The 27106-nt window shown below is 52.3% G+C and overlaps 35 non-coding genes across 35 annotated transcripts; 8 read left to right on the top strand and 27 right to left on the bottom strand.

Annotated features, from left to right (window-relative positions):
* Positions 1–4809: 4809 nt before the first annotated feature.
* On the bottom strand, positions 4810–4882 carry trnaa-agc (transfer RNA alanine (anticodon AGC)). The gene has a single exon. It is a non-coding gene; the product is annotated as a tRNA-Ala (tRNA).
* Positions 4883–5368: 486 nt separating this feature from the next.
* On the bottom strand, positions 5369–5441 carry trnam-cau (transfer RNA methionine (anticodon CAU)). The gene has a single exon. It is a non-coding gene; the product is annotated as a tRNA-Met (tRNA).
* Positions 5442–6110: 669 nt separating this feature from the next.
* Positions 6111–6182, top strand: trnap-ugg (transfer RNA proline (anticodon UGG)). The gene has a single exon. It is a non-coding gene; the product is annotated as a tRNA-Pro (tRNA).
* Positions 6183–6917: 735 nt separating this feature from the next.
* Positions 6918–6990, bottom strand: trnaa-agc (transfer RNA alanine (anticodon AGC)). Its single transcript has one exon. It is a non-coding gene; the product is annotated as a tRNA-Ala (tRNA).
* Positions 6991–7476: 486 nt separating this feature from the next.
* Positions 7477–7549, bottom strand: trnam-cau (transfer RNA methionine (anticodon CAU)). Its single transcript has one exon. It is a non-coding gene; the product is annotated as a tRNA-Met (tRNA).
* A 669-nt stretch (positions 7550–8218) lies between these two features.
* Positions 8219–8290, top strand: trnap-ugg (transfer RNA proline (anticodon UGG)). The gene has a single exon. It is a non-coding gene; the product is annotated as a tRNA-Pro (tRNA).
* Positions 8291–9025: 735 nt separating this feature from the next.
* trnaa-agc (transfer RNA alanine (anticodon AGC)) lies at positions 9026–9098 on the bottom strand. Its single transcript has one exon. It is a non-coding gene; the product is annotated as a tRNA-Ala (tRNA).
* A 486-nt stretch (positions 9099–9584) lies between these two features.
* On the bottom strand, positions 9585–9657 carry trnam-cau (transfer RNA methionine (anticodon CAU)). The gene has a single exon. It is a non-coding gene; the product is annotated as a tRNA-Met (tRNA).
* A 407-nt stretch (positions 9658–10064) lies between these two features.
* Positions 10065–10137, bottom strand: trnaa-ugc (transfer RNA alanine (anticodon UGC)). Its single transcript has one exon. It is a non-coding gene; the product is annotated as a tRNA-Ala (tRNA).
* A 1533-nt stretch (positions 10138–11670) lies between these two features.
* On the bottom strand, positions 11671–11743 carry trnam-cau (transfer RNA methionine (anticodon CAU)). The gene has a single exon. It is a non-coding gene; the product is annotated as a tRNA-Met (tRNA).
* Positions 11744–12150: 407 nt separating this feature from the next.
* trnaa-ugc (transfer RNA alanine (anticodon UGC)) lies at positions 12151–12223 on the bottom strand. The gene has a single exon. It is a non-coding gene; the product is annotated as a tRNA-Ala (tRNA).
* A 189-nt stretch (positions 12224–12412) lies between these two features.
* trnap-ugg (transfer RNA proline (anticodon UGG)) lies at positions 12413–12484 on the top strand. Its single transcript has one exon. It is a non-coding gene; the product is annotated as a tRNA-Pro (tRNA).
* A 735-nt stretch (positions 12485–13219) lies between these two features.
* Positions 13220–13292, bottom strand: trnaa-agc (transfer RNA alanine (anticodon AGC)). The gene has a single exon. It is a non-coding gene; the product is annotated as a tRNA-Ala (tRNA).
* A 486-nt stretch (positions 13293–13778) lies between these two features.
* Positions 13779–13851, bottom strand: trnam-cau (transfer RNA methionine (anticodon CAU)). Its single transcript has one exon. It is a non-coding gene; the product is annotated as a tRNA-Met (tRNA).
* A 669-nt stretch (positions 13852–14520) lies between these two features.
* Positions 14521–14592, top strand: trnap-ugg (transfer RNA proline (anticodon UGG)). The gene has a single exon. It is a non-coding gene; the product is annotated as a tRNA-Pro (tRNA).
* Positions 14593–15327: 735 nt separating this feature from the next.
* trnaa-agc (transfer RNA alanine (anticodon AGC)) lies at positions 15328–15400 on the bottom strand. The gene has a single exon. It is a non-coding gene; the product is annotated as a tRNA-Ala (tRNA).
* A 486-nt stretch (positions 15401–15886) lies between these two features.
* trnam-cau (transfer RNA methionine (anticodon CAU)) lies at positions 15887–15959 on the bottom strand. The gene has a single exon. It is a non-coding gene; the product is annotated as a tRNA-Met (tRNA).
* A 407-nt stretch (positions 15960–16366) lies between these two features.
* Positions 16367–16439, bottom strand: trnaa-ugc (transfer RNA alanine (anticodon UGC)). Its single transcript has one exon. It is a non-coding gene; the product is annotated as a tRNA-Ala (tRNA).
* A 983-nt stretch (positions 16440–17422) lies between these two features.
* Positions 17423–17495, bottom strand: trnaa-agc (transfer RNA alanine (anticodon AGC)). The gene has a single exon. It is a non-coding gene; the product is annotated as a tRNA-Ala (tRNA).
* Positions 17496–17981: 486 nt separating this feature from the next.
* trnam-cau (transfer RNA methionine (anticodon CAU)) lies at positions 17982–18054 on the bottom strand. The gene has a single exon. It is a non-coding gene; the product is annotated as a tRNA-Met (tRNA).
* A 407-nt stretch (positions 18055–18461) lies between these two features.
* trnaa-ugc (transfer RNA alanine (anticodon UGC)) lies at positions 18462–18534 on the bottom strand. The gene has a single exon. It is a non-coding gene; the product is annotated as a tRNA-Ala (tRNA).
* Positions 18535–18723: 189 nt separating this feature from the next.
* On the top strand, positions 18724–18795 carry trnap-ugg (transfer RNA proline (anticodon UGG)). Its single transcript has one exon. It is a non-coding gene; the product is annotated as a tRNA-Pro (tRNA).
* Positions 18796–19530: 735 nt separating this feature from the next.
* trnaa-agc (transfer RNA alanine (anticodon AGC)) lies at positions 19531–19603 on the bottom strand. The gene has a single exon. It is a non-coding gene; the product is annotated as a tRNA-Ala (tRNA).
* A 532-nt stretch (positions 19604–20135) lies between these two features.
* On the bottom strand, positions 20136–20208 carry trnam-cau (transfer RNA methionine (anticodon CAU)). The gene has a single exon. It is a non-coding gene; the product is annotated as a tRNA-Met (tRNA).
* A 407-nt stretch (positions 20209–20615) lies between these two features.
* Positions 20616–20688, bottom strand: trnaa-ugc (transfer RNA alanine (anticodon UGC)). The gene has a single exon. It is a non-coding gene; the product is annotated as a tRNA-Ala (tRNA).
* A 189-nt stretch (positions 20689–20877) lies between these two features.
* trnap-ugg (transfer RNA proline (anticodon UGG)) lies at positions 20878–20949 on the top strand. The gene has a single exon. It is a non-coding gene; the product is annotated as a tRNA-Pro (tRNA).
* A 735-nt stretch (positions 20950–21684) lies between these two features.
* trnaa-agc (transfer RNA alanine (anticodon AGC)) lies at positions 21685–21757 on the bottom strand. The gene has a single exon. It is a non-coding gene; the product is annotated as a tRNA-Ala (tRNA).
* Positions 21758–22243: 486 nt separating this feature from the next.
* Positions 22244–22316, bottom strand: trnam-cau (transfer RNA methionine (anticodon CAU)). Its single transcript has one exon. It is a non-coding gene; the product is annotated as a tRNA-Met (tRNA).
* A 407-nt stretch (positions 22317–22723) lies between these two features.
* On the bottom strand, positions 22724–22796 carry trnaa-ugc (transfer RNA alanine (anticodon UGC)). The gene has a single exon. It is a non-coding gene; the product is annotated as a tRNA-Ala (tRNA).
* A 189-nt stretch (positions 22797–22985) lies between these two features.
* trnap-ugg (transfer RNA proline (anticodon UGG)) lies at positions 22986–23057 on the top strand. The gene has a single exon. It is a non-coding gene; the product is annotated as a tRNA-Pro (tRNA).
* Positions 23058–23792: 735 nt separating this feature from the next.
* trnaa-agc (transfer RNA alanine (anticodon AGC)) lies at positions 23793–23865 on the bottom strand. Its single transcript has one exon. It is a non-coding gene; the product is annotated as a tRNA-Ala (tRNA).
* A 486-nt stretch (positions 23866–24351) lies between these two features.
* trnam-cau (transfer RNA methionine (anticodon CAU)) lies at positions 24352–24424 on the bottom strand. The gene has a single exon. It is a non-coding gene; the product is annotated as a tRNA-Met (tRNA).
* Positions 24425–25093: 669 nt separating this feature from the next.
* Positions 25094–25165, top strand: trnap-ugg (transfer RNA proline (anticodon UGG)). Its single transcript has one exon. It is a non-coding gene; the product is annotated as a tRNA-Pro (tRNA).
* A 735-nt stretch (positions 25166–25900) lies between these two features.
* On the bottom strand, positions 25901–25973 carry trnaa-agc (transfer RNA alanine (anticodon AGC)). Its single transcript has one exon. It is a non-coding gene; the product is annotated as a tRNA-Ala (tRNA).
* A 486-nt stretch (positions 25974–26459) lies between these two features.
* trnam-cau (transfer RNA methionine (anticodon CAU)) lies at positions 26460–26532 on the bottom strand. The gene has a single exon. It is a non-coding gene; the product is annotated as a tRNA-Met (tRNA).
* Between the last annotated feature and the right edge of the window lie 574 nt (positions 26533–27106).

Below are 27106 nucleotides of genomic sequence, written 5' to 3'. Positions count from 1 at the left end.
TCTACCAGTCAGGTTATTACTCTCCCTGGGAGTGTAAGTAAAGGAGGGGGAAGGTGGCAACATATTAGTTTCAGCTGACCTGCTGCTAGAGCACGTTCAAGCCTCAACGACATATAAATAGATTCACACCTCTGGAGTGGTGGTGAATAAATTAATTAGGTAATTGGTGAAGGGTGAGAGTCACATTCTCCCATGGGTTTCATTTAGTCTAGGTGTTTAGGTTTGATGTACAGTAGAGTACTGTAGGTGTTTCTTTTGTTTGTAGACACTGAAGACTATTAGTAAGCTAAAACAGTAGTTTTGTGCTGTGTCCAGGCCTCATGAGCTTTGACGAGAGGTTGGTATGTCACAACTTGTATGAGGTACTCTCATAGTCTTCTCTGTTCAGTAACTTCAACATGACTTAACACATTCTTACAAGTTGCAGTAGCTGAAGATCAGGTTTAAAGTTAATATGTGGCATTATACCCGTTCTTTCATGAACATGTGCAGTACTGTAGTTCATGTACTTTTTAGTGTTTTTAGTATTTTAGTTTTAGTATCATGTGCTTATTGGAATGGATCTTATGCCATTGGTTGTCAGTCTACAGTTGTGAGCTGGGTATTATACTGGGGTGGTTCAGAGTGCAACACACTAGTGTGTGGTTAATTACCTAGATCCATCTGTCACGTTACAATAGACATCTTGTGAGTGTTTTCTCTGCTATGGGAGGACTAATTATATGAGAAATATATACAGTATACTGTATACAGAGCCCATAGAAAGCCTACACACTCATTCCAAAGTAAAACATTTTTGTGGCCTGAAATCAAGACACATTAAATCTGAATCTATTTTACCTTTATTAACACATTGTAACACAATCGCCAAGCAAAAAACAAATGCTCAAATATTCTGAGAATTACAAAAGCATACCTAAAAATGGATTTCAAGTGCAACTAATGCAACAAATGACACATTTTTTTAATAAATCAAAAACTAATATTCCCCTGCAATGCACAATGAATTTGCTGACACCTGTACAACATAATTCTCAGTCATAATGGAATTTTACATATATAGTACCATTATCTTGGCTTGTAGGAAGACAACAAACATGCGTTTTGGGAGAAGAAACAGAACAAAATAAAGAATTCAACTAATAGGTGCTTCTCAACACATGAATAGGATCAGCTCTGGGGCCCTGAGTTCAGTTCTTGGGTGCTATCTGTGTGTAGTTTGTATGTTGTCTCTGTGTTCAGGTGGGTTTCCTCTGGGTGCTTCAGTTTCCTCCCACTGACCAAAGACATACTGGTGGGTATTGGCTTCTGGGTTTGGAGTCAGCGTGTACATGTTTGGATCTGTGTGTTCTGCAATGAACTGGTATCCTGTCCAGGGTGTATTCTGCCTTGAACACATTGTCTGCTGGAATAGGCACTGTTTCCCACATGACCCTGAAGTCTATGAATCAGTTAGAAAATGGACAGATGGATGTTAACTGTGTACAGCCAGTATCTGCCACCAAAAGACGTAAAGTAGTGGAAATGAGATAAGAACTGATTTAGTAAAAACAACCCTAATTGGTTTGTTCCTAACAAATTCACTAAAGAAAAGCGATCAGCTTCATAGAATAGGACGTTAACCTGGGGATGAAACAAACCGGTCTGAAGCTGCAATGTATAAAAGAGCTGGGAAACCCCTAACAGTCCTCCTGTTCTGCGGGGAAGTCCTAAGACTGTATTGATATGAGCTGTCTTTATGGAGCTCAATAAAGGCTGAAACTCCAAAAGGGTGTTTTCTGCTCTTCCCCACATCAATTCTAACTGCTGTCTGCCAGGTTAAACCAATCAGATATTTCGCAGCTGAGAGGAGGCAGCAGCACAAGGTCTTTCATTCAGTCAGTGGTGCAGAAGACTGGATAGATCTTCTCCCCCATAATGGAGTCCATTCCAGTAAAAGTGTAGATGGGGGCCCAAGGCTCCTCTCTGTAGAAGGAAACCTCCCTTTTCTCAATATCCAGACATACCCCCACCGTCCTGGGCAGCAGGTGCTGTGGGAGGGCAGTTCGGGGGTCAGTGAGTGCTTTAAAACAAGAGGAGTTAGAACACAGACACCAGTAACCTGTAACGATCGCTAACCCCTCCTCTTAAGGGCGCTCCAGCCCTTCCTTGTTCTCCCCCATTCTCTGCACCTGTTCCCTAATCCCGCTCCCCCTTAAAAGCCAGACACGGACCTCACTCCTGGTTCCTCATTGATTTCCACATCATGAGACCCCGGGGTCCTGCTGCGTCTGGCTCCGTTATGGTTTTAACTTTCTGTTCCTGAACCCCTGCCCCGCCGGTCACAACCCGGCTCGTGCTTTTAACCCCTGGGTGGATCTCCTGGCTTTGGACTCTACTCTCCCATTTGGATTCCCAGTTTGGAATTTGGCTTTGTTTGTTCGCCCGGACTCACGTCTACGTGACATAACCATTCTGAGGAGTGAAGAGGAACCACCCTTTCCTCCTGGCAGACTGCGTGGTGACTCCTATTATCCACCAGTCATTCACCTCCAACACCCAGTAGTGTCTCCCTGAGGTGAAGCCCTCCTTGCTCAAGATGCAAGGCCAGAAATCAAATCTCCTTCTATTGTCAGGGAGATTCTGTTGCTCTCCTCGTCTCACTCTCTTTCCGTCCACAGAGGTGAGGTCTGGGTGTGCCGTATCAGGGTCCAGAGTCACATCAGCTGTAGGCAAGAAAATCAGGAGAACGATTAAAAATTAAAGCCGCTGTTATCGTTTCAAAGTCGTCTTCTGGTCTATAATCACCCTGACACACATGTAGTAAGCTGTGTGTTTTGTACACTGCAGAGCCACTGGACCTTCCCAGAGAGTTCACCAATATTTTACAAAGTGCCTTGATTTATAACTAGGGGTTCACATTCAGTTCATAACATCTTCTGCTTTCTATTCTATCTGGGTTCTAGCATACATATGTTTACGTGGTCTAATTAGGCCTGGTTCTGGGGTGTTTTATAACTATTTTTAGCAGAGTAAATCCTTTTGGTAATCAACTGTAAAAGACACTGAGAAACATCCGGTGTAATATAGGCATAACAAAGAAAATGATTAGGTCAATTGTTTAATGTGACCATGCAGATCGGAAGAAAAACCATACGACCCAAGACCCTCCAGTGACACCTTCTGTAGGTTATTGAGTGGTAAACAAGAGGTGCATTCTAGCGGAGGAAAAGGAGCACGTCCTTTCAGTGGAAGCGCAGAATATATTCACTCCTGCCCTAGAGAAAAAGGTTTTCAGAACATGGATCAGTAACCTCTGTCAGTATTGTATAGCACGTTATATTTGACGGATATACTTAGTCACACAAACCACGTATGTCCATTTTGGGAGAGCTCAGCACTGATATGTAGTTTAGTGGTATTGAATATGTACAGTAGGTATAGTACTGTAAGTGTAATTTTACTTTGCAAGAATTTGACCAGTGGTACACGTAAAAACTTTAAAACAGACATAATTAAGTAAAGCCGTTCAGGTGGGAGGCTGCAAAGGAACAAGTAAAAGGTGTATTCCGTGCTGAAAAGAGAAGAAAGAAAACACAACGTTTTGGCCGTTACAAGCCAAGAAGAGTGGTCGATAAATCCAAGCGAGGTCGAATCCAGGTAGTCAGAACAGAGTCAGGCAAACAAATCCGAGAAGGGCAAGATGAGAGACTGGTAGAGAGAACTCCAAAGCCAAAGAGTCGTGGGTGAGGGGATCCAGAAGGGGTAGAGGGTAGAGGGTAGAGGTGGTTTCAGGAAAGGAGGGCGAGGCAAACTCAGGAGGTGGATGAAATCCTAATACTGAGCGCTGGTAGCAGTGAGCAGAGGGTTTAAATAGTTGCTGGGAAAAGGTGTGGAATGAAGATTGAATCAAAAAATCTACAACTCATTCAAATAAAACTATATGAAGCTTAACATAAAATGAACATGTTTTTGATTAGACAGTGAGAAGGTGGCTTCTTAGATCGGCCCCTGGTTCGACTTTGGCCCAACCATGAAAGATAGGTGCAGGTGATAAAGGAGGCATTCCAGCACTTGCAGAGGCTCCTTGCTCCTTGCTGGTCAACCTATGGATAAACAGGATGCTACAATAGCTTTTGCAAGCTCCATTCAAGCTCCTTCTATAGCCCTTAAAGCAGGGGAAAAAGGAAGCTACTCATGTTACAGTGAACAAGTAGTGCTCCCCATTTTAGAAAAAAGAATATCCTACCTTAATGTGAGCATTACTTGAGAACACTTGTGATTTGTTTTGAATGTGTTGACACTGCTGATAGTGCTGATGACATTTTTATTTTGTCCCTTAAGCTGGACATTCAGCTCATTCAGCAGTTCAGTCAAGTCTGTAAAGCCACTGGTCATCCTCTAATTGGTCATATTCACCATGTTTAGATGACTTGAGACTTGTCTGCTCTTCTTTCTGTTGAAGTACTCAAAATACTTCACCGTCCTGCAGAGCGTGATGTGCTCGCTGACAGCTTTCAATATTTGAAGGAAAACTACGAGCTTGATGGCTCGAATGTGAATGTTAAGCAATCGTTGATCAAACGCACGTCTTCTAAGGATTCGTGAGAGTATTCTCACCACCGTTTTCACTCGGATATACTTTTCATTTGCTAAGCTGCCAAATCGGACGAGAAAATGCCGGAGACGCACTCGGTGCAGACTGAGGTGGGGAAGGAGGCGTGGCCCTTTAATGCTTGACAGCTGAAGGACGTTGAGTGGAGGAGAACCTATCAGAAGTCGCAGAGGCTAAAGGAGAGCACCTGGCTCCCAGAGCTCCAGACTCGCACCTGGAGGATGCGGGCATCGATCCCGCTACCTCTCGCATGCTAAGCGAGCGCTCTACCATTTGAGCTAATCCCCCTCGCTTCAGGCCTCTCGGCATCATGTCTTACCGCCCGCTGCCCTTGGTCTGCAAGGCAGTCCTTTCAAGTGCGATGAAGACGCACGAATAGACCTTCCTTGCCTATTGTACGAGCTGAACTTTTGTGCTCCTCAATTCAATGCTCTTTCCATCAACTCATCTTGTCTTTTGACGCTTGGGGTTTTGCGCTCCTTTGACTCTCGGCATATCGGGTGACTTGAAACACTGAAGTTGTTGCTTACGGAGTGTGGAACATTGTTTTGCAACTGTCATGACGCTGTGTGAGCCTTTCATCGGCAACAGGGGCAGGCTGACAGCAGCGCCAGCGAAAGTTAGGGCAAATTTGTGGACTTAACTCTGAATGTGAGTGTTATGTAGGAAAGGGGTGCGGCTTTGGTGACGCTTTCCACGTGGTAGGCACGCAGACGTGGTTCTGAGCGAATAGTTGCTGCAAGTGTCTGAGAAGAGCAAGAAAGCGAGTGGCCCTGCCCCGTGTGAGGATCGAACTCACGACCTTCAGATTATGAGACTGACGCGCTACCTACTACGCCAACGAGGCCAGCTGCGGCACTCGGGCCGGAAAGTTTGCCTCACAGGGATTTCAGACGCCTGTTCCCTAATCTTGCGACACCCGCTGCTGGGTGTTGCATTTGCCTTTTGATCTCACCCGAGACTTTGGGGCTTTGTTTCTGTCGCGAGTCTGTCTTTCACAGCTCACCTAGCACAAGTCTCTCTGGCTGAAATGGCCTCTCTGCTTCAGCATCGTGCCCTCACTCAGCCATTAAAGACATCACTCGGACCTCTGACATGCTGCCATGAAGTGTCAAGAGAGAGTGGCGGAGACGCACTTAAGCCAGAGAGAAGATGAAAAGGGGGCGTGGCTGCTAAACGCTCCACACTCTCCTCGCAAGGTGTGATCAGGGGTTAAAGGACACCTTTCGGCACACCGAGCGCTCAGCGTACACCTGGAGGATGCGGGCATCGATCCCGCTACCTCTCGCATGCAAAGCGCGCGCTCTACCATGTGAGCTAATCCCCTTCGCTGTCCCTTCCTCCTCGGCGTCGCCTTGTGCCGCTTGTTCCCCTCTTACCGGGCGCCGTCCACTGCCCTTCGCCTGCAAGGCAGTCGGCTTTCTTGACTTATTGATGAAGGTCTGACGGGACGAGCGAATGACGCCTCCCCCCGTCCTCCAGCTCGCTGACAACACAGAAGCGGAAGAGTCGCTGTGGCTCGTTGGTCTAGGCGTATGATTCTCGCTTTGGGTGCGAGAGGTCCCGGGTTCAAATCCCGGACGAGCCCTTTTCCTCCTCTTCCACACTCCTGGGACCTGATATCCACATCACCTCGCAGCGTCTGCTTACGGCAAACGATGGAAGGTGACTGATGACTGAAGGAGCCTGGTCAATCCTCATCACGTGGCACAATGCCAGCGTGCAGTCAGCTGTCCAAGGCGGCAACCTCGTTGCTCGTTCAAAAGAACACGTCCTGAAAACTCCTCACCGCTGTGTGGTAAATGAGCACCGCGATCGCTTGTCGTCATGCGCCATTACTTGAGAAATGCAGAAGCAAAAACCGCCCTCTCTCAGCCACCGAAACGTGTGCGGGGCTCGCCTTGCGCTCTCTGCGCCTCGCATATTTGTGGAGCTGTCTGCTCTTCTTTCTGTTGAAATACTCCAAATACTTCACCGTCCTGCAGAGCGTGATGTGCTCGCTGACAGCTTTCAATATTTGAAGGAAAACTACGAGCTTGATGGCTCGAATGTGAATGTTAAGCAATCGTTGATCAAACGCACGTCTTCTAAGGATTCGTGAGAGTATTCTCACCACCGTTTTCACTCGGATATACTTTTCATTTGCTAAGCTGCCAAATCGGACGAGAAAATGCCGGAGACGCACTCGGTGCAGACTGAGGTGGGGAAGGAGGCGTGGCCCTTTAATGCTTGACAGCTGAAGGACGTTGAGTGGAGGAGAACCTATCAGAAGTCGCAGAGGCTAAAGGAGAGCACCTGGCTCCCAGAGCTCCAGACTCGCACCTGGAGGATGCGGGCATCGATCCCGCTACCTCTCGCATGCTAAGCGAGCGCTCTACCATTTGAGCTAATCCCCCTCGCTTCAGGCCTCTCGGCATCATGTCTTACCGCCCGCTGCCCTTGGTCTGCAAGGCAGTCCTTTCAAGTGCGATGAAGACGCACGAATAGACCTTCCTTGCCTATTGTACGAGCTGAACTTTTGTGCTCCTCAATTCAATGCTCTTTCCATCAACTCATCTTGTCTTTTGACGCTTGGGGTTTTGCGCTCCTTTGACTCTCGGCATATCGGGTGACTTGAAACACTGAAGTTGTTGCTTACGGAGTGTGGAACATTGTTTTGCAACTGTCATGACGCTGTGTGAGCCTTTCATCGGCAACAGGGGCAGGCTGACAGCAGCGCCAGCGAAAGTTAGGGCAAATTTGTGGACTTAACTCTGAATGTGAGTGTTATGTAGGAAAGGGGTGCGGCTTTGGTGACGCTTTCCACGTGGTAGGCACGCAGACGTGGTTCTGAGCGAATAGTTGCTGCAAGTGTCTGAGAAGAGCAAGAAAGCGAGTGGCCCTGCCCCGTGTGAGGATCGAACTCACGACCTTCAGATTATGAGACTGACGCGCTACCTACTACGCCAACGAGGCCAGCTGCGGCACTCGGGCCGGAAAGTTTGCCTCACAGGGATTTCAGACGCCTGTTCCCTAATCTTGCGACACCCGCTGCTGGGTGTTGCATTTGCCTTTTGATCTCACCCGAGACTTTGGGGCTTTGTTTCTGTCGCGAGTCTGTCTTTCACAGCTCACCTAGCACAAGTCTCTCTGGCTGAAATGGCCTCTCTGCTTCAGCATCGTGCCCTCACTCAGCCATTAAAGACATCACTCGGACCTCTGACATGCTGCCATGAAGTGTCAAGAGAGAGTGGCGGAGACGCACTTAAGCCAGAGAGAAGATGAAAAGGGGGCGTGGCTGCTAAACGCTCCACACTCTCCTCGCAAGGCGTGATCAGGGGTTAAAGGACACCTTTCGGCACACCGAGCGCTCAGCGTACACCTGGAGGATGCGGGCATCGATCCCGCTACCTCTCGCATGCAAAGCGCGCGCTCTACCATGTGAGCTAATCCCCTTCGCTGTCCCTTCCTCCTCGGCGTCGCCTTGTGCCGCTTGTTCCCCTCTTACCGGGCGCCGTCCACTGCCCTTCGCCTGCAAGGCAGTCGGCTTTCTTGACTTATTGATGAAGGTCTGACGGGACGAGCGAATGACGCCTCCCCCCGTCCTCCAGCTCGCTGACAACACAGAAGCGGAAGAGTCGCTGTGGCTCGTTGGTCTAGGCGTATGATTCTCGCTTTGGGTGCGAGAGGTCCCGGGTTCAAATCCCGGACGAGCCCTTTTCCTCCTCTTCCACACTCCTGGGACCTGATATCCACATCACCTCGCAGCGTCTGCTTACGGCAAACGATGGAAGGTGACTGATGACTGAAGGAGCCTGGTCAATCCTCATCACGTGGCACAATGCCAGCGTGCAGTCAGCTGTCCAAGGCGGCAACCTCGTTGCTCGTTCAAAAGAACACGTCCTGAAAACTCCTCACCGCTGTGTGGTAAATGAGCACCGCGATCGCTTGTCGTCATGCGCCATTACTTGAGAAATGCAGAAGCAAAAACCGCCCTCTCTCAGCCACCGAAACGTGTGCGGGGCTCGCCTTGCGCTCTCTGCGCCTCGCATATTTGTGGAGCTGTCTGCTCTTCTTTCTGTTGAAATACTCCAAATACTTCACCGTCCTGCAGAGCGTGATGTGCTCGCTGACAGCTTTCAATATTTGAAGGAAAACTACGAGCTTGATGGCTCGAATGTGAATGTTAAGCAATCGTTGATCAAACGCACGTCTTCTAAGGATTCGTGAGAGTATTCTCACCACCGTTTTCACTCGGATATACTTTTCATTTGCTAAGCTGCCAAATCGGACGAGAAAATGCCGGAGACGCACTCGGTGCAGACTGAGGTGGGGAAGGAGGCGTGGCCCTTTAATGCTTGACAGCTGAAGGACGTTGAGTGGAGGAGAACCTATCAGAAGTCGCAGAGGCTAAAGGAGAGCACCTGGCTCCCAGAGCTCCAGACTCGCACCTGGAGGATGCGGGCATCGATCCCGCTACCTCTCGCATGCTAAGCGAGCGCTCTACCATTTGAGCTAATCCCCCTCGCTTCAGGCCTCTCGGCATCATGTCTTACCGCCCGCTGCCCTTGGTCTGCAAGGCAGTCCTTTCAAGTGCGATGAAGACGCACGAATAGACCTTCCTTGCCTATTGTACGAGCTGAACTTTTGTGCTCCTCAATTCAATGCTCTTTCCATCAACTCATCTTGTCTTTTGACGCTTGGGGTTTTGCGCTCCTTTGACTCTCGGCATATCGGGTGACTTGAAACACTGAAGTTGTTGCTTACGGAGTGTGGAACATTGTTTTGCAACTGTCATGACGCTGTGTGAGCCTTTCATCGGCAACAGGGGCAGGCTGACAGCAGCGCCAGCGAAAGTTAGGGCAAATTTGTGGACTTAACTCTGAATGTGAGTGTTATGTAGGAAAGGGGTGCGGCTTTGGTGACGCTTTCCACGTGGTAGGCACGCAGACGTGGTTCTGAGCGAATAGTTGCTGCAAGTGTCTGAGAAGAGCAAGAAAGCGAGTGGCCCTGCCCCGTGTGAGGATCGAACTCACGACCTTCAGATTATGAGACTGACGCGCTACCTACTACGCCAACGAGGCCAGCTGCGGCACTCGGGCCGGAAAGTTTGCCTCACAGGGATTTCAGACGCCTGTTCCCTAATCTTGCGATACCCGCTGCTGGGTGTTGCATTTGCCTTTTGATCTCACCCGAGACTTTGGGGCTTTGTTTCTGTCGCGAGTCTGTCTTTCACAGCTCACCTAGCACAAGTCTCTCTGGCTGAAATGGCCTCTCTGCTTCAGCATCGTGCCCTCACTCAGCCATTAAAGACATCACTCGGACCTCTGACATGCTGCCATGAAGTGTCAAGAGAGAGTGGCGGAGACGCACTTAAGCCAGAGAGAAGATGAAAAGGGGGCGTGGCTGCTAAACGCTCCACACTCTCCTCGCAAGGCGTGATCAGGGGTTAAAGGACACCTTTCGGCACACCGAGCGCTCAGCGTACACCTGGAGGATGCGGGCATCGATCCCGCTACCTCTCGCATGCAAAGCGAGCGCTCTACCATGTGAGCTAATCCCCCTCGCTGTTCCTTCCTCCTCGGCGTCGCCTTGTGCCGCTTGTTCCCCTCTTACCGGGCGCCGTCCACTGCCCTTCGCCTGCAAGGCAGTCGGCTTTCTTGACTTATTGATGAAGGTCTGACGGGACGAGCGAATGACGCCTCCCCCCGTCCTCCAGCTCGCTGACAACACAGAAGCGGAAGAGTCGCTGTGGCTCGTTGGTCTAGGCGTATGATTCTCGCTTTGGGTGCGAGAGATCCCGGACGAGCCCTTTTCCTCCTCTTCCACACTCCTGGGACCTGATATCCACATCACCTCGCAGCGTCTGCTTACGGCAAACGATGGAAGGTGACTGATGACTGAAGGAGCCTGGTCAATCCTCATCACGTGGCACAATGCCAGCGTGCAGTCAGCTGTCCAAGGCGGCAACCTCGTTGCTCGTTCAAAAGAACACGTCCTGAAAACTCCTCACCGCTATGTGGTAAATGAGCACCGCGATCGCTTGTCGTCATGCGCCATTACTTGAGAAATGCAGAAGCAAAAACCGCCCTCTCTCAGCCACCGAAACGTGTGCGGGGCTCGCCTTGCGCTCTCTGCGCCTCGCATATTTGTGGAGCTGTCTGCTCTTCTTTCTGTTGAAATACTCCAAATACTTCACCGTCCTGCAGAGCGTGATGTGCTCGCTGACAGCTTTCAATATTTGAAGGAAAACTACGAGCTTGATGGCTCGAATGTGAATGTTAAGCAATCGTTGATCAAACGCACGTCTTCTAAGGATTCGTGAGAGTATTCTCACCACCGTTTTCACTCGGATATACTTTTCATTTGCTAAGCTGCCAAATCGGACGAGAAAATGCCGGAGGCGCACTCGGTGCAGACTGAGGTGGGGAAGGAGGCGTGGCCCTTTAATGCTTGACAGCTGAAGGACGTTGAGTGGAGGAGAACCTATCAGAAGTCGCAGAGGCTAAAGGAGAGCACCTGGCTCCCAGAGCTCCAGACTCGCACCTGGAGGATGCGGGCATCGATCCCACCATGCTAAGCGAGCGCTCTACCATTTGAGCTAATCCCCCTCGCTTCAGGCTTCTCGGCATCATGTCTTACCGCCCGCTGCCCTTGGTCTGCAAGGCAGTCCTTTCAAGTGCGATGAAGACGCACGAATAGACCTTCCTTGCCTATTGTACGAGCTGAACTTTTGTGCTCCTCAATTCAATGCTCTTTCCATCAACTCATCTTGTCTTTTGACGCTTGGGGTTTTGCGCTCCTTTGACTCTCGGCATATCGGGTGACTTGAAACACTGAAGTTGTTGCTTACGGAGTGTGGAACATTGTTTTGCAACTGTCATGACGCTGTGTGAGCCTTTCATCGGCAACAGGGGCAGGCTGACAGCAGCGCCAGCGAAAGTTAGGGCAAATTTGTGGACTTAACTCTGAATGTGAGTGTTATGTAGGAAAGGGGTGCGGCTTTGGTGACGCTTTCCACGTGGTAGGCACGCAGACGTGTTTCTGAGCGAATAGTTGCTGCAAGTGTCTGAGAAGAGCAAGAAAGCGAGTGGCCCTGCCCCGTGTGAGGATCGAACTCACGACCTTCAGATTATGAGACTGACGCGCTACCTACTACGCCAACGAGGCCAGCTGCGGCACTCGGGCCGGAAAGTTTGCCTCACAGGGATTTCAGACGCCTGTTCCCTAATCTTGCGACACCCGCTGCTGGGTGTTGCATTTGCCTTTTGATCTCACCCGAGACTTTGGGGCTTTGTTTCTGTCGCGAGTCTGTCTTTCACAGCTCACCTAGCACAAGTCTCTCTGGCTGAAATGGCCTCTCTGCTTCAGCATCGTGCCCTCACTCAGCCATTAAAGACATCACTCGGACCTCTGACATGCTGCCATGAAGTGTCAAGAGAGAGTGGCGGAGACGCACTTAAGCCAGAGAGAAGATGAAAAGGGGGCGTGGCTGCTAAACGCTCCACACTCTCCTCGCAAGGTGTGATCAGGGGTTAAAGGACACCTTTCGGCACACCGAGCGCTCAGCGTACACCTGGAGGATGCGGGCATCGATCCCGCTACCTCTCGCATGCAAAGCGAGCGCTCTACCATGTGAGCTAATCCCCCTCGCTGTCCCTTCCTCCTCGGCGTCGCCTTGTGCCGCTTGTTCCCCTCTTACCGGGCGCCATCCACTGCCCTTCGCCTGCAAGGCAGTCGGCTTTCTTGACTTATTGATGAAGGTCTGACGGGACGAGCGAATGACGCCTCCCCCCGTCCTCCAGCTCGCTGACAACACAGAAGCGGAAGAGTCGCTGTGGCTCGTTGGTCTAGGCGTATGATTCTCGCTTTGGGTGCGAGAGGTCCCGGGTTCAAATCCCGGACGAGCCCTTTTCCTCCTCTTCCACACTCCTGGGACCTGATATCCACATCACCTCGCAGCGTCTGCTTACGGCAAACGATGGAAGGTGACTGATGACTGAAGGAGCCTGGTCAATCCTCATCACGTGGCACAATGCCAGCGTGCAGTCAGCTGTCCAAGGCGGCAACCTCGTTGCTCGTTCAAAAGAACACGTCCTGAAAACTCCTCACCGCTATGTGGTAAATGAGCACCGCGATCGCTTGTCGTCATGCGCCATTACTTGAGAAATGCAGAAGCAAAAACCGCCCTCTCTCAGCCACCGAAACGTGTGCGGGGCTCGCCTTGCGCTCTCTGCGCCTCGCATATTTGTGGAGCTGTCTGCTCTTCTTTCTGTTGAAGTACTCCAAATACTTCACCGTCCTGCAGAGCGTGATGTGCTCGCTGACAGCTTTCAATATTTGAAGGAAAACTACGAGCTTGATGGCTCGAATGTGAATGTTAAGCAATCGTTGATCAAACGCACGTCTTCTAAGGATTCGTGAGAGTATTCTCACCACCGTTTTCACTCGGATATACTTTTCATTTGCTAAGCTGCCAAATCGGACGAGAAAATGCCGGAGACGCACTCGGTGCAGACTGAGGTGGGGAAGGAGGCGTGGCCCTTTAATGCTTGACAGCTGAAGGACGTTGAGTGGAGGAGAACCTATCAGAAGTCGCAGAGGCTAAAGGAGAGCACCTGGCTCCCAGAGCTCCAGACTCGCACCTGGAGGATGCGGGCATCGATCCCGCTACCTCTCGCATGCTAAGCGAGCGCTCTACCATTTGAGCTAATCCCCCTCGCTTCAGGCCTCTCGGCATCATGTCTTACCGCCCGCTGCCCTTGGTCTGCAAGGCAGTCCTTTCAAGTGCGATGAAGACGCACGAATAGACCTTCCTTGCCTATTGTACGAGCTGAACTTTTGTGCTCCTCAATTCAATGCTCTTTCCATCAACTCATCTTGTCTTTTGACGCTTGGGGTTTTGCGCTCCTTTGACTCTCGGCATATCGGGTGACTTGAAACACTGAAGTTGTTGCTTACGGAGTGTGGAACATTGTTTTGCAACTGTCATGACGCTGTGTGAGCCTTTCATCGGCAACAGGGGCAGGCTGACAGCAGCGCCAGCGAAAGTTAGGGCAAATTTGTGGACTTAACTCTGAATGTGAGTGTTATGTAGGAAAGGGGTGCGGCTTTGGTGACGCTTTCCACGTGGTAGGCACGCAGACGTGGTTCTGAGCGAATAGTTGCTGCAAGTGTCTGAGAAGAGCAAGAAAGCGAGTGGCCCTGCCCCGTGTGAGGATCGAACTCACGACCTTCAGATTATGAGACTGACGCGCTACCTACTACGCCAACGAGGCCAGCTGCGGCACTCGGGCCGGAAAGTTTGCCTCACAGGGATTTCAGACGCCTGTTCCCTAATCTTGCGACACCCGCTGCTGGGTGTTGCATTTGCCTTTTGATCTCACCCGAGACTTTGGGGCTTTGTTTCTGTCGCGAGTCTGTCTTTCACAGCTCACCTAGCACAAGTCTCTCTGGCTGAAATGGCCTCTCTGCTTCAGCATCGTGCCCTCACTCAGCCATTAAAGACATCACTCGGACCTCTGACATGCTGCCATGAAGTGTCAAGAGAGAGTGGCGGAGACGCACTTAAGCCAGAGAGAAGATGAAAAGGGGGCGTGGCTGCTAAACGCTCCACACTCTCCTCGCAAGGTGTGATCAGGGGTTAAAGGACACCTTTCGGCACACCGAGCGCTCAGCGTACACCTGGAGGATGCGGGCATCGATCCCGCTACCTCTCGCATGCAAAGCGCGCGCTCTACCATGTGAGCTAATCCCCTTCGCTGTCCCTTCCTCCTCGGCGTCGCCTTGTGCCGCTTGTTCCCCTCTTACCGGGCGCCGTCCACTGCCCTTCGCCTGCAAGGCAGTCGGCTTTCTTGACTTATTGATGAAGGTCTGACGGGACGAGCGAATGACGCCTCCCCCCGTCCTCCAGCTCGCTGACAACACAGAAGCGGAAGAGTCGCTGTGGCTCGTTGGTCTAGGCGTATGATTCTCGCTTTGGGTGCGAGAGGTCCCGGGTTCAAATCCCGGACGAGCCCTTTTCCTCCTCTTCCACACTCCTGGGACCTGATATCCACATCACCTCGCAGCGTCTGCTTACGGCAAACGATGGAAGGTGACTGATGACTGAAGGAGCCTGGTCAATCCTCATCACGTGGCACAATGCCAGCGTGCAGTCAGCTGTCCAAGGCGGCAACCTCGTTGCTCGTTCAAAAGAACACATCCTGAAAACTCCTCACCGCTGTGTGGTAAATGAGCACCGCGATCGCTTGTCGTCATGCGCCATTACTTGAGAAATGCAGAAGCAAAAACCGCCCTCTCTCAGCCACCGAAACGTGTGCGGGGCTCGCCTTGCGCTCTCTGCGCCTCGCATATTTGTGGAGCTGTCTGCTCTTCTTTCTGTTGAAGTACTCCAAATACTTCACCGTCCTGCAGAGCGTGATGTGCTCGCTGACAGCTTTCAATATTTGAAGGAAAACTACGAGCTTGATGGCTCGAATGTGAATGTTAAGCAATCGTTGATCAAACGCACGTCTTCTAAGGATTCGTGAGAGTATTCTCACCACCGTTTTCACTCGGATATACTTTTCATTTGCTAAGCTGCCAAATCGGACGAGAAAATGCCGGAGACGCACTCGGTGCAGACTGAGGTGGGGAAGGAGGCGTGGCCCTTTAATGCTTGACAGCTGAAGGACGTTGAGTGGAGGAGAACCTATCAGAAGTCGCAGAGGCTAAAGGAGAGCACCTGGCTCCCAGAGCTCCAGACTCGCACCTGGAGGATGCGGGCATCGATCCCGCTACCTCTCGCATGCTAAGCGAGCGCTCTACCATTTGAGCTAATCCCCCTCGCTTCAGGCCTCTCGGCATCATGTCTTACCGCCCGCTGCCCTTGGTCTGCAAGGCAGTCCTTTCAAGTGCGATGAAGACGCACGAATAGACCTTCCTTGCCTATTGTACGAGCTGAACTTTTGTGCTCCTCAATTCAATGCTCTTTCCATCAACTCATCTTGTCTTTTGACGCTTGGGGTTTTGCGCTCCTTTGACTCTCGGCATATCGGGTGACTTGAAACACTGAAGTTGTTGCTTACGGAGTGTGGAACATTGTTTTGCAACTGTCATGACGCTGTGTGAGCCTTTCATCGGCAACAGGGGCAGGCTGACAGCAGCGCCAGCGAAAGTTAGGGCAAATTTGTGGACTTAACTCTGAATGTGAGTGTTATGTAGGAAAGGGGTGCGGCTTTGGTGACGCTTTCCACGTGGTAGGCACGCAGACGTGGTTCTGAGCGAATAGTTGCTGCAAGTGTCTGAGAAGAGCAAGAAAGCGAGTGGCCCTGCCCCGTGTGAGGATCGAACTCACGACCTTCAGATTATGAGACTGACGCGCTACCTACTACGCCAACGAGGCCAGCTGCGGCACTCGGGCCGGAAAGTTTGCCTCACAGGGATTTCAGACGCCTGTTCCCTAATCTTGCGATACCCGCTGCTGGGTGTTGCATTTGCCTTTTGATCTCACCCGAGACTTTGGGGCTTTGTTTCTGTCGCGAGTCTGTCTTTCACAGCTCACCTAGCACAAGTCTCTCTGGCTGAAATGGCCTCTCTGCTTCAGCATCGTGCCCTCACTCAGCCATTAAAGACATCACTCGGACCTCTGACATGCTGCCATGAAGTGTCAAGAGAGAGTGGCGGAGACGCACTTAAGCCAGAGAGAAGATGAAAAGGGGGCGTGGCTGCTAAACGCTCCACACTCTCCTCGCAAGGCGTGATCAGGGGTTAAAGGACACCTTTCGGCACACCGAGCGCTCAGCGTACACCTGGAGGATGCGGGCATCGATCCCGCTACCTCTCGCATGCAAAGCGAGCGCTCTACCATGTGAGCTAATCCCCCTCGCTGTTCCTTCCTCCTCGGCGTCGCCTTGTGCCGCTTGTTCCCCTCTTACCGGGCGCCGTCCACTGCCCTTCGCCTGCAAGGCAGTCGGCTTTCTTGACTTATTGATGAAGGTCTGACGGGACGAGCGAATGACGCCTCCCCCCGTCCTCCAGCTCGCTGACAACACAGAAGCGGAAGAGTCGCTGTGGCTCGTTGGTCTAGGCGTATGATTCTCGCTTTGGGTGCGAGAGATCCCGGACGAGCCCTTTTCCTCCTCTTCCACACTCCTGGGACCTGATATCCACATCACCTCGCAGCGTCTGCTTACGGCAAACGATGGAAGGTGACTGATGACTGAAGGAGCCTGGTCAATCCTCATCACGTGGCACAATGCCAGCGTGCAGTCAGCTGTCCAAGGCGGCAACCTCGTTGCTCGTTCAAAAGAACACGTCCTGAAAACTCCTCACCGCTATGTGGTAAATGAGCACCGCGATCGCTTGTCGTCATGCGCCATTACTTGAGAAATGCAGAAGCAAAAACCGCCCTCTCTCAGCCACCGAAACGTGTGCGGGGCTCGCCTTGCGCTCTCTGCGCCTCGCATATTTGTGGAGCTGTCTGCTCTTCTTTCTGTTGAAATACTCCAAATACTTCACCGTCCTGCAGAGCGTGATGTGCTCGCTGACAGCTTTCAATATTTGAAGGAAAACTACGAGCTTGATGGCTCGAATGTGAATGTTAAGCAATCGTTGATCAAACGCACGTCTTCTAAGGATTCGTGAGAGTATTCTCACCACCGTTTTCACTCGGATATACTTTTCATTTGCTAAGCTGCCAAATCGGACGAGAAAATGCCGGAGGCGCACTCGGTGCAGACTGAGGTGGGGAAGGAGGCGTGGCCCTTTAATGCTTGACAGCTGAAGGACGTTGAGTGGAGGAGAACCTATCAGAAGTCGCAGAGGCTAAAGGAGAGCACCTGGCTCCCAGAGCTCCAGACTCGCACCTGGAGGATGCGGGCATCGATCCCGCTACCTCTCGCATGCTAAGCGAGCGCTCTACCATTTGAGCTAATCCCCCTCGCTTCAGGCCTCTCGGCATCATGTCTTACCGCCCGCTGCCCTTGGTCTGCAAGGCAGTCCTTTCAAGTGCGATGAAGACGCACGAATAGACCTTCCTTGCCTATTGTACGAGCTGAACTTTTGTGCTCCTCAATTCAATGCTCTTTCCATCAACTCATCTTGTCTTTTGACGCTTGGGGTTTTGCGCTCCTTTGACTCTCGGCATATCGGGTGACTTGAAACACTGAAGTTGTTGCTTACGGAGTGTGGAACATTGTTTTGCAACTGTCATGACGCTGTGTGAGCCTTTCATCGGCAACAGGGGCAGGCTGACAGCAGCGCCAGCGAAAGTTAGGGCAAATTTGTGGACTTAACTCTGAATGTGAGTGTTATGTAGGAAAGGGGTGCGGCTTTGGTGACGCTTTCCACGTGGTAGGCACGCAGACGTGGTTCTGAGCGAATAGTTGCTGCAAGTGTCTGAGAAGAGCAAGAAAGCGAGTGGCCCTGCCCCGTGTGAGGATCGAACTCACGACCTTCAGATTATGAGACTGACGCGCTACCTACTACGCCAACGAGGCCAGCTGCGGCACTCGGGCCGGAAAGTTTGCCTCACAGGGATTTCAGACGCCTGTTCCCTAATCTTGCGACACCCGCTGCTGGGTGTTGCATTTGCCTTTTGATCTCAACCGAGACTTTGGGGCTTTGTTTCTGTCGCGAGTCTGTCTTTCACAGCTCACCTAGCACAAGTCTCTCTGGCTGAAATGGCCTCTCTGCTTCAGCATCGTGCCCTCACTCAGCCATTAAAGACATCACTCGGACCTCTGACATGCTGCCATGAAGTGTCAAGAGAGAGTGGCGGAGACGCACTTAAGCCAGAGAGAAGATGAAAAGGGGGCGTGGCTGCTAAACGCTCCACACTCTCCTCGCAAGGCGTGATCAGGGGTTAAAGGACACCTTTCGGCACACCGAGCGCTCAGTGTACACCTGGAGGATGCGGGCATCGATCCCGCTACCTCTCGCATGCAAAGCGAGCGCTCTACCATGTGAGCTAATCCCCCTCGCTGTCCCTTCCTCCTCGGCGTCGCCTTGTGCCGCTTGTTCCCCTCTTACCGGGCGCCATCCACTGCCCTTCGCCTGCAAGGCAGTCGGCTTTCTTGACTTATTGATGAAGGTCTGACGGGACGAGCGAATGACGCCTCCCCCCGTCCTCCAGCTCGCTGACAACACAGAAGCGGAAGAGTCGCTGTGGCTCGTTGGTCTAGGCGTATGATTCTCGCTTTGGGTGCGAGAGGTCCCGGGTTCAAATCCCGGACGAGCCCTTTTCCTCCTCTTCCACACTCCTGGGACCTGATATCCACATCACCTCGCAGCGTCTGCTTACGGCAAACGATGGAAGGTGACTGATGACTGAAGGAGCCTGGTCAATCCTCATCACGTGGCACAATGCCAGCGTGCAGTCAGCTGTCCAAGGCGGCAACCTCGTTGCTCGTTCAAAAGAACACGTCCTGAAAACTCCTCACCGCTATGTGGTAAATGAGCACCGCGATCGCTTGTCGTCATGCGCCATTACTTGAGAAATGCAGAAGCAAAAACCGCCCTCTCTCAGCCACCGAAACGTGTGCGGGGCTCGCCTTGCGCTCTCTGCGCCTCGCATATTTGTGGAGCTGTCTGCTCTTCTTTCTGTTGAAGTACTCCAAATACTTCACCGTCCTGCAGAGCGTGATGTGCTCGCTGACAGCTTTCAATATTTGAAGGAAAACTACGAGCTTGATGGCTCGAATGTGAATGTTAAGCAATCGTTGATCAAACGCACGTCTTCTAAGGATTCGTGAGAGTATTCTCACCACCGTTTTCCCTCGGATATACTTTTCATTTGCTAAGCTGCCAAATCGGACGAGAAAATGCCGGAGACGCACTCGGTGCAGACTGAGGTGGGGAAGGAGGCGTGGCCCTTTAATGCTTGACAGCTGAAGGACGTTGAGTGGAGGAGAACCTATCAGAAGTCGCAGAGGCTAAAGGAGAGCACCTGGCTCCCAGAGCTCCAGACTCGCACCTGGAGGATGCGGGCATCGATCCCGCTACCTCTCGCATGCTAAGCGAGCGCTCTACCATTTGAGCTAATCCCCCTCGCTTCAGGCCTCTCGGCATCATGTCTTACCGCCCGCTGCCCTTGGTCTGCAAGGCAGTCCTTTCAAGTGCGATGAAGACGCACGAATAGACCTTCCTTGCCTATTGTACGAGCTGAACTTTTGTGCTCCTCAATTCAATGCTCTTTCCATCAACTCATCTTGTCTTTTGACGCTTGGGGTTTTGCGCTCCTTTGACTCTCGGCATATCGGGTGACTTGAAACACTGAAGTTGTTGCTTACGGAGTGTGGAACATTGTTTTGCAACTGTCATGACGCTGTGTGAGCCTTTCATCGGCAACAGGGGCAGGCTGACAGCAGCGCCAGCGAAAGTTAGGGCAAATTTGTGGACTTAACTCTGAATGTGAGTGTTATGTAGGAAAGGGGTGCGGCTTTGGTGACGCTTTCCACGTGGTAGGCACGCAGACGTGGTTCTGAGCGAATAGTTGCTTTCCACGTGGTAGGCACGCAGACGTGGTTCTGAGCGAATAGTTGCTGCAAGTGTCTGAGAAGAGCAAGAAAGCGAGTGGCCCTGCCCCGTGTGAGGATCGAACTCACGACCTTCAGATTATGAGACTGACGCGCTACCTACTACGCCAACGAGGCCAGCTGCGGCACTCGGGCCGGAAAGTTTGCCTCACAGGGATTTCAGACGCCTGTTCCCTAATCTTGCGACACCCGCTGCTGGGTGTTGCATTTGCCTTTTGATCTCACCCGAGACTTTGGGGCTTTGTTTCTGTCGCGAGTCTGTCTTTCACAGCTCACCTAGCACAAGTCTCTCTGGCTGAAATGGCCTCTCTGCTTCAGCATCGTGCCCTCACTCAGCCATTAAAGACATCACTCGGACCTCTGACATGCTGCCATGAAGTGTCAAGAGAGAGTGGCGGAGACGCACTTAAGCCAGAGAGAAGATGAAAAGGGGGCGTGGCTGCTAAACGCTCCACACTCTCCTCGCAAGGCGTGATCAGGGGTTAAAGGACACCTTTCGGCACACCGAGCGCTCAGCGTACACCTGGAGAATGCGGGCATCGATCCCGCTACCTCTCGCATGCAAAGCGAGCGCTCTACCATGTGAGCTAATCCCCCTCGCTGTCCCTTCCTCCTCGGCGTCGCCTTGTGCCGCTTGTTCCCCTCTTACCGGGCGCCATCCACTGCCCTTCGCCTGCAAGGCAGTCGGCTTTCTTGACTTATTGATGAAGGTCTGACGGGACGAGCGAATGACGCCTCCCCCCGTCCTCCAGCTCGCTGACAACACAGAAGCGGAAGAGTCGCTGTGGCTCGTTGGTCTAGGCGTATGATTCTCGCTTTGGGTGCGAGAGGTCCCGGGTTCAAATCCCGGACGAGCCCTTTTCCTCCTCTTCCACACTCCTGGGACCTGATATCCACATCACCTCGCAGCGTCTGCTTACGGCAAACGATGGAAGGTGACTGATGACTGAAGGAGCCTGGTCAATCCTCATCACGTGGCACAATGCCAGCGTGCAGTCAGCTGTCCAAGGCGGCAACCTCGTTGCTCGTTCAAAAGAACACGTCCTGAAAACTCCTCACCGCTATGTGGTAAATGAGCACCGCGATCGCTTGTCGTCATGCGCCATTACTTGAGAAATGCAGAAGCAAAAACCGCCCTCTCTCAGCCACCGAAACGTGTGCGGGGCTCGCCTTGCGCTCTCTGCGCCTCGCATATTTGTGGAGCTGTCTGCTCTTCTTTCTGTTGAAGTACTCCAAATACTTCACCGTCCTGCAGAGCGTGATGTGCTCGCTGACAGCTTTCAATATTTGAAGGAAAACTACGAGCTTGATGGCTCGAATGTGAATGTTAAGCAATCGTTGATCAAACGCACGTCTTCTAAGGATTCGTGAGAGTATTCTCACCACCGTTTTCACTCGGATATACTTTTCATTTGCTAAGCTGCCAAATCGGACGAGAAAATGCCGGAGACGCACTCGGTGCAGACTGAGGTGGGGAAGGAGGCGTGGCCCTTTAATGCTTGACAGCTGAAGGACGTTGAGTGGAGGAGAACCTATCAGAAGTCGCAGAGGCTAAAGGAGAGCACCTGGCTCCCAGAGATCCAGACTCGCACCTGGAGGATGCGGGCATCGATCCCGCTGCCTCTCGCATGCTAAGCGAGCGCTCTACCATTTGAGCTAATCCCCCTCGCTTCAGGCCTCTCGGCATCATGTCTTACCGCCCGCTGCCCTTGGTCTGCAAGGCAGTCCTTTCAAGTGCGATGAAGACGCACGAATAGACCTTCCTTGCCTATTGTACGAGCTGAACTTTTGTGCTCCTCAATTCAATGCTCTTTCCATCAACTCATCTTGTCTTTTGACGCTTGGGGTTTTGCGCTCCTTTGACTCTCGGCATATCGGGTGACTTGAAACACTGAAGTTGTTGCTTACGGAGTGTGGAACATTGTTTTGCAACTGTCATGACGCTGTGTGAGCCTTTCATCGGCAACAGGGGCAGGCTGACAGCAGCGCCAGCGAAAGTTAGGGCAAATTTGTGGACTTAACTCTGAATGTGAGTGTTATGTAGGAAAGGGGTGCGGCTTTGGTGACGCTTTCCACGTGGTAGGCACGCAGACGTGGTTCTGAGCGAATAGTTGCTGCAAGTGTCTGAGAAGAGCAAGAAAGCGAGTGGCCCTGCCCCGTGTGAGGATCGAACTCACGACCTTCAGATTATGAGACTGACGCGCTACCTACTACGCCAACGAGGCCAGCTGCGGCACTCGGGCCGGAAAGTTTGCCTCACAGGGATTTCAGACGCCTGTTCCCTAATCTTGCGACACCCGCTGCTGGGTGTTGCATTTGCCTTTTGATCTCACCCGAGACTTTGGGGCTTTGTTTCTGTCGCGAGTCTGTCTTTCACAGCTCACCTAGCACAAGTCTCTCTGGCTGAAATGGCCTCTCTGCTTCAGCATCGTGCCCTCACTCAGCCATTAAAGACATCACTCGGACCTCTGACATGCTGCCATGAAGTGTCAAGAGAGAGTGGCGGAGACGCACTTAAGCCAGAGAGAAGATGAAAAGGGGGAGTGGCTGCTAAACGCTCCACACTCTCCTCGCAAGGCGTGATCAGGGGTTAAAGGACACCTTTCGGCACACCGAGCGCTCAGCGTACACCTGGAGGATGCGGGCATCGATCCCGCTACCTCTCGCATGCAAAGCGAGCGCTCTACCATGTGAGCTAATCCCCCTCGCTGTCCCTTCCTCCTCGGCGTCGCCTTGTGCCGCTTGTTCCCCTCTTACCGGGCGCCATCCACTGCCCTTCGCCTGCAAGGCAGTCGGCTTTCTTGACTTATTGATGAAGGTCTGACGGGACGAGCGAATGATGCCTCCCCCCGTCCTCCAGCTCGCTGACAACACAGAAGCGGAAGAGTCGCTGTGGCTCGTTGGTCTAGGCGTATGATTCTCGCTTTGGGTGCGAGAGGTCCCGGGTTCAAATCCCGGACGAGCCCTTTTCCTCCTCTTCCACACTCCTGGGACCTGATATCCACATCACCTCGCATCGTCTGCTTACGGCAAACGATGGAAGGTGACTGATGACTGAAGGAGCCTGGTCAATCCTCATCACGTGGCACAATGCCAGCGTGCAGTCAGCTGTCCAAGGCGGCAACCTCGTTGCTCGTTCAAAAGAACACGTCCTGAAAACTCCTCACCGCTATGTGGTAAATGAGCACCGCGATCGCTTGTCGTCATGCGCCATTACTTGAGAAATGCAGAAGCAAAAACCGCCCTCTCTCAGCCACCGAAACGTGTGCGGGGCTCGCCTTGCGCTCTCTGCGCCTCGCATATTTTTGGAGCTGTCTGCTCTTCTTTCTGTTGAAGTACTCCAAATACTTCACCGTCCTGCAGAGCGTGATGTGCTCGCTGACAGCTTTCAATATTTGAAGGAAAACTACGAGCTTGATGGCTCGAATGTGAATGTTAAGCAATCGTTGATCAAACGCACGTCTTCTAAGGATTCGTGAGAGTATTCTCACCACCGTTTTCACTCGGATATACTTTTCATTTGCTAAGCTGCCAAATCGGACGAGAAAATGCCGGAGACGCACTCGGTGCAGACTGAGGTGGGGAAGGAGGCGTGGCCCTTTAATGCTTGACAGCTGAAGGACGTTGAGTGGAGGAGAACCTATCAGAAGTCGCAGAGGCTAAAGGAGAGCACCTGGCTCCCAGAGCTCCAGACTCGCACCTGGAGGATGCGGGCATCGATCCCGCTACCTCTCGCATGCTAAGCGAGCGCTCTACCATTTGAGCTAATCCCCCTCGCTTCAGGCCTCTCGGCATCATGTCTTACCGCCCGCTGCCCTTGGTCTGCAAGGCAGTCCTTTCAAGTGCGATGAAGACGCACGAATAGACCTTCCTTGCCTATTGTACGAGCTGAACTTTTGTGCTCCTCAATTCAATGCTCTTTCCATCAACTCATCTTGTCTTTTGACGCTTGGGGTTTTGCGCTCCTTTGACTCTCGGCATATCGGGTGACTTGAAACACTGAAGTTGTTGCTTACGGAGTGTGGAACATTGTTTTGCAACTGTCATGACGCTGTGTGAGCCTTTCATCGGCAACAGGGGCAGGCTGACAGCAGCGCCAGCGAAAGTTAGGGCAAATTTGTGGACTTAACTCTGAATGTGAGTGTTATGTAGGAAAGGGGTGCGGCTTTGGTGACGCTTTCCACGTGGTAGGCACGCAGACGTGGTTCTGAGCGAATAGTTGCTGCAAGTGTCTGAGAAGAGCAAGAAAGCGAGTGGCCCTGCCCCGTGTGAGGATCGAACTCACGACCTTCAGATTATGAGACTGACGCGCTACCTACTACGCCAACGAGGCCAGCTGCGGCACTCGGGCCGGAAAGTTTGCCTCACAGGGATTTCAGACGCCTGTTCCCTAATCTTGCGACACCCGCTGCTGGGTGTTGCATTTGCCTTTTGATCTCACCCGAGACTTTGGGGCTTTGTTTCTGTCGCGAGTCTGTCTTTCACAGCTCACCTAGCACAAGTCTCTCTGGCTGAAATGGCCTCTCTGCTTCAGCATCGTGCCCTCACTCAGCCATTAAAGACATCACTCGGACCTCTGACATGCTGCCATGAAGTGTCAAGAGAGAGTGGCGGAGACGCACTTAAGCCAGAGAGAAGATGAAAAGGGGGCGTGGCTGCTAAACGCTCCACACTCTCCTCGCAAGGCGTGATCAGGGGTTAAAGGACACCTTTCGGCACACCGAGCGCTCAGCGTACACCTGGAGAATGCGGGCATCGATCCCGCTACCTCTCGCATGCAAAGCGAGCGCTCTACCATGTGAGCTAATCCCCGTCGCTGTCCCTTCCTCCTCGGCGTCGCCTTGTGCCGCTTGTTCCCCTCTTACCGGGCGCCATCCACTGCCCTTCGCCTGCAAGGCAGTCGGCTTTCTTGACTTATTGATGAAGGTCTGACGGGACGAGCGAATGACGCCTCCCCCCGTCCTCCAGCTCGCTGACAACACAGAAGCGGAAGAGTCGCTGTGGCTCGTTGGTCTAGGCGTATGATTCTCGCTTTGGGTGCGAGAGGTCCCGGGTTCAAATCCCGGACGAGCCCTTTTCCTCCTCTTCCACACTCCTGGGACCTGATATCCACATCACCTCGCAGCGTCTGCTTACGGCAAACGATGGAAGGTGACTGATGACTGAAGGAGCCTGGTCAATCCTCATCACGTGGCACAATGCCAGCGTGCAGTCATCTGTCCAAGGCGGCAACCTCGTTGCTCGTTCAAAAGAACACGTCCTGAAAACTCCTCACCGCTATGTGGTAAATGAGCACCGCGATCGCTTGTCGTCATGCGCCATTACTTGAGAAATGCAGAAGCAAAAACTGCCCTCTCTCAGCCACCGAAACGTGTGCGGGGCTCGCCTTGCGCTTTCTGCGCCTCGCATATTTGTGGAGCTGTCTGCTCTTCTTTCTGTTGAAGTACTCCAAATACTTCACCGTCCTGCAGAGCGTGATGTGCTCGCTGACAGCTTTCAATATTTGAAGGAAAACTACGAGCTTGATGGCTCGAATGTGAATGTTAAGCAATCGTTGATCAAACGCACGTCTTCTAAGGATTCGTGAGAGTATTCTCACCACCGTTTTCACTCGGATATACTTTTCATTTGCTAAGCTGCCAAATCGGACGAGAAAATGCCGGAGACGCACTCGGTGCAGACTGAGGTGGGGAAGGAGGCGTGGCCCTTTAATGCTTGACAGCTGAAGGACGTTGAGTGGAGGAGAACCTATCAGAAGTCGCAGAGGCTAAAGGAGAGCACCTGGCTCCCAGAGCTCCAGACTCGCACCTGGAGGATGCGGGCATCGATCCCGCTACCTCTCGCATGCTAAGCGAGCGCTCTACCATTTGAGCTAATCCCCCTCGCTTCAGGCCTCTCGGCATCATGTCTTACCGCCAGCTGCCCTTGGTCTGCAAGGCAGTCCTTTCAAGTGCGATGAAGACGCACGAATAGACCTTCCTTGCCTATTGTACGAGCTGAACTTTTGTGCTCCTCAATTCAATGCTCTTTCCATCAACTCATCTTGTCTTTTGACGCTTGGGGTTTTGCGCTCCTTTGACTCTCGGCATATCGGGTGACTTGAAACACTGAAGTTGTTGCTTACGGAGTGTGGAACATTGTTTTGCAACTGTCATGACGCTGTGTGAGCCTTTCATCGGCAACAGGGGCAGGCTGACAGCAGCGCCAGCGAAAGTTAGGGCAAATTTGTGGACTTAACTCTGAATGTGAGTGTTATGTAGGAAAGGGGTGCGGCTTTGGTGACGCTTTCCACGTGGTAGGCACGCAGACGTGGTTCTGAGCGAATAGTTGCTGCAAGTGTCTGAGAAGAGCAAGAAAGCGAGTGGCCCTGCCCCGTGTGAGGATCGAACTCACGACCTTCAGATTATGAGACTGACGCGCTACCTACTACGCCAACGAGGCCAGCTGCGGCACTCGGGTCGGAAAGTTTGCCTCACAGGGATTTCAGACGCCTGTTCCCTAATCTTGCGACACCCGCTGCTGGGTGTTGCATTTGCCTTTTGATCTCACCCGAGACTTTGGGGCTTTGTTTCTGTCGCGAGTCTGTCTTTCACAGCTCACCTAGCACAAGTCTCTCTGGCTGAAATGGCCTCTCTGCTTCAGCATCGTGCCCTCACTCAGCCATTAAAGACATCACTCGGACCTCTGACATGCTGCCATGAAGTGTCAAGAGAGAGTGGCGGAGACGCACTTAAGCCAGAGAGAAGATGAAAAGGGGGAGTGGCTGCTAAACGCTCCACACTCTCCTCGCAAGGCGTGATCAGGGGTTAAAGGACACCTTTCGGCACACCGAGCGCTCAGCGTACACCTGGAGGATGCGGGCATCGATCCCGCTACCTCTCGCATGCAAAGCGAGCGCTCTACCATGTGAGCTAATCCCTCTCGCTGTCCCTTCCTCCTCGGCGTCGCCTTGTGCCGCTTGTTCCCCTCTTACCGGGCGCCATCCACTGCCCTTCGCCTGCAAGGCAGTCGGCTT

This window comes from Lepisosteus platostomus, chromosome 6 (genome assembly GCF_059453375.1).
Source record: "Lepisosteus platostomus isolate fLepPlt1 chromosome 6, fLepPlt1.hap1, whole genome shotgun sequence".
Taxonomy (NCBI): Eukaryota; Metazoa; Chordata; class Actinopteri; order Semionotiformes; family Lepisosteidae; genus Lepisosteus; species Lepisosteus platostomus.
The sequence above is the reverse complement of the archived record's forward strand: the minus strand, read 5'-3'. Positions and strand labels throughout refer to the sequence as shown.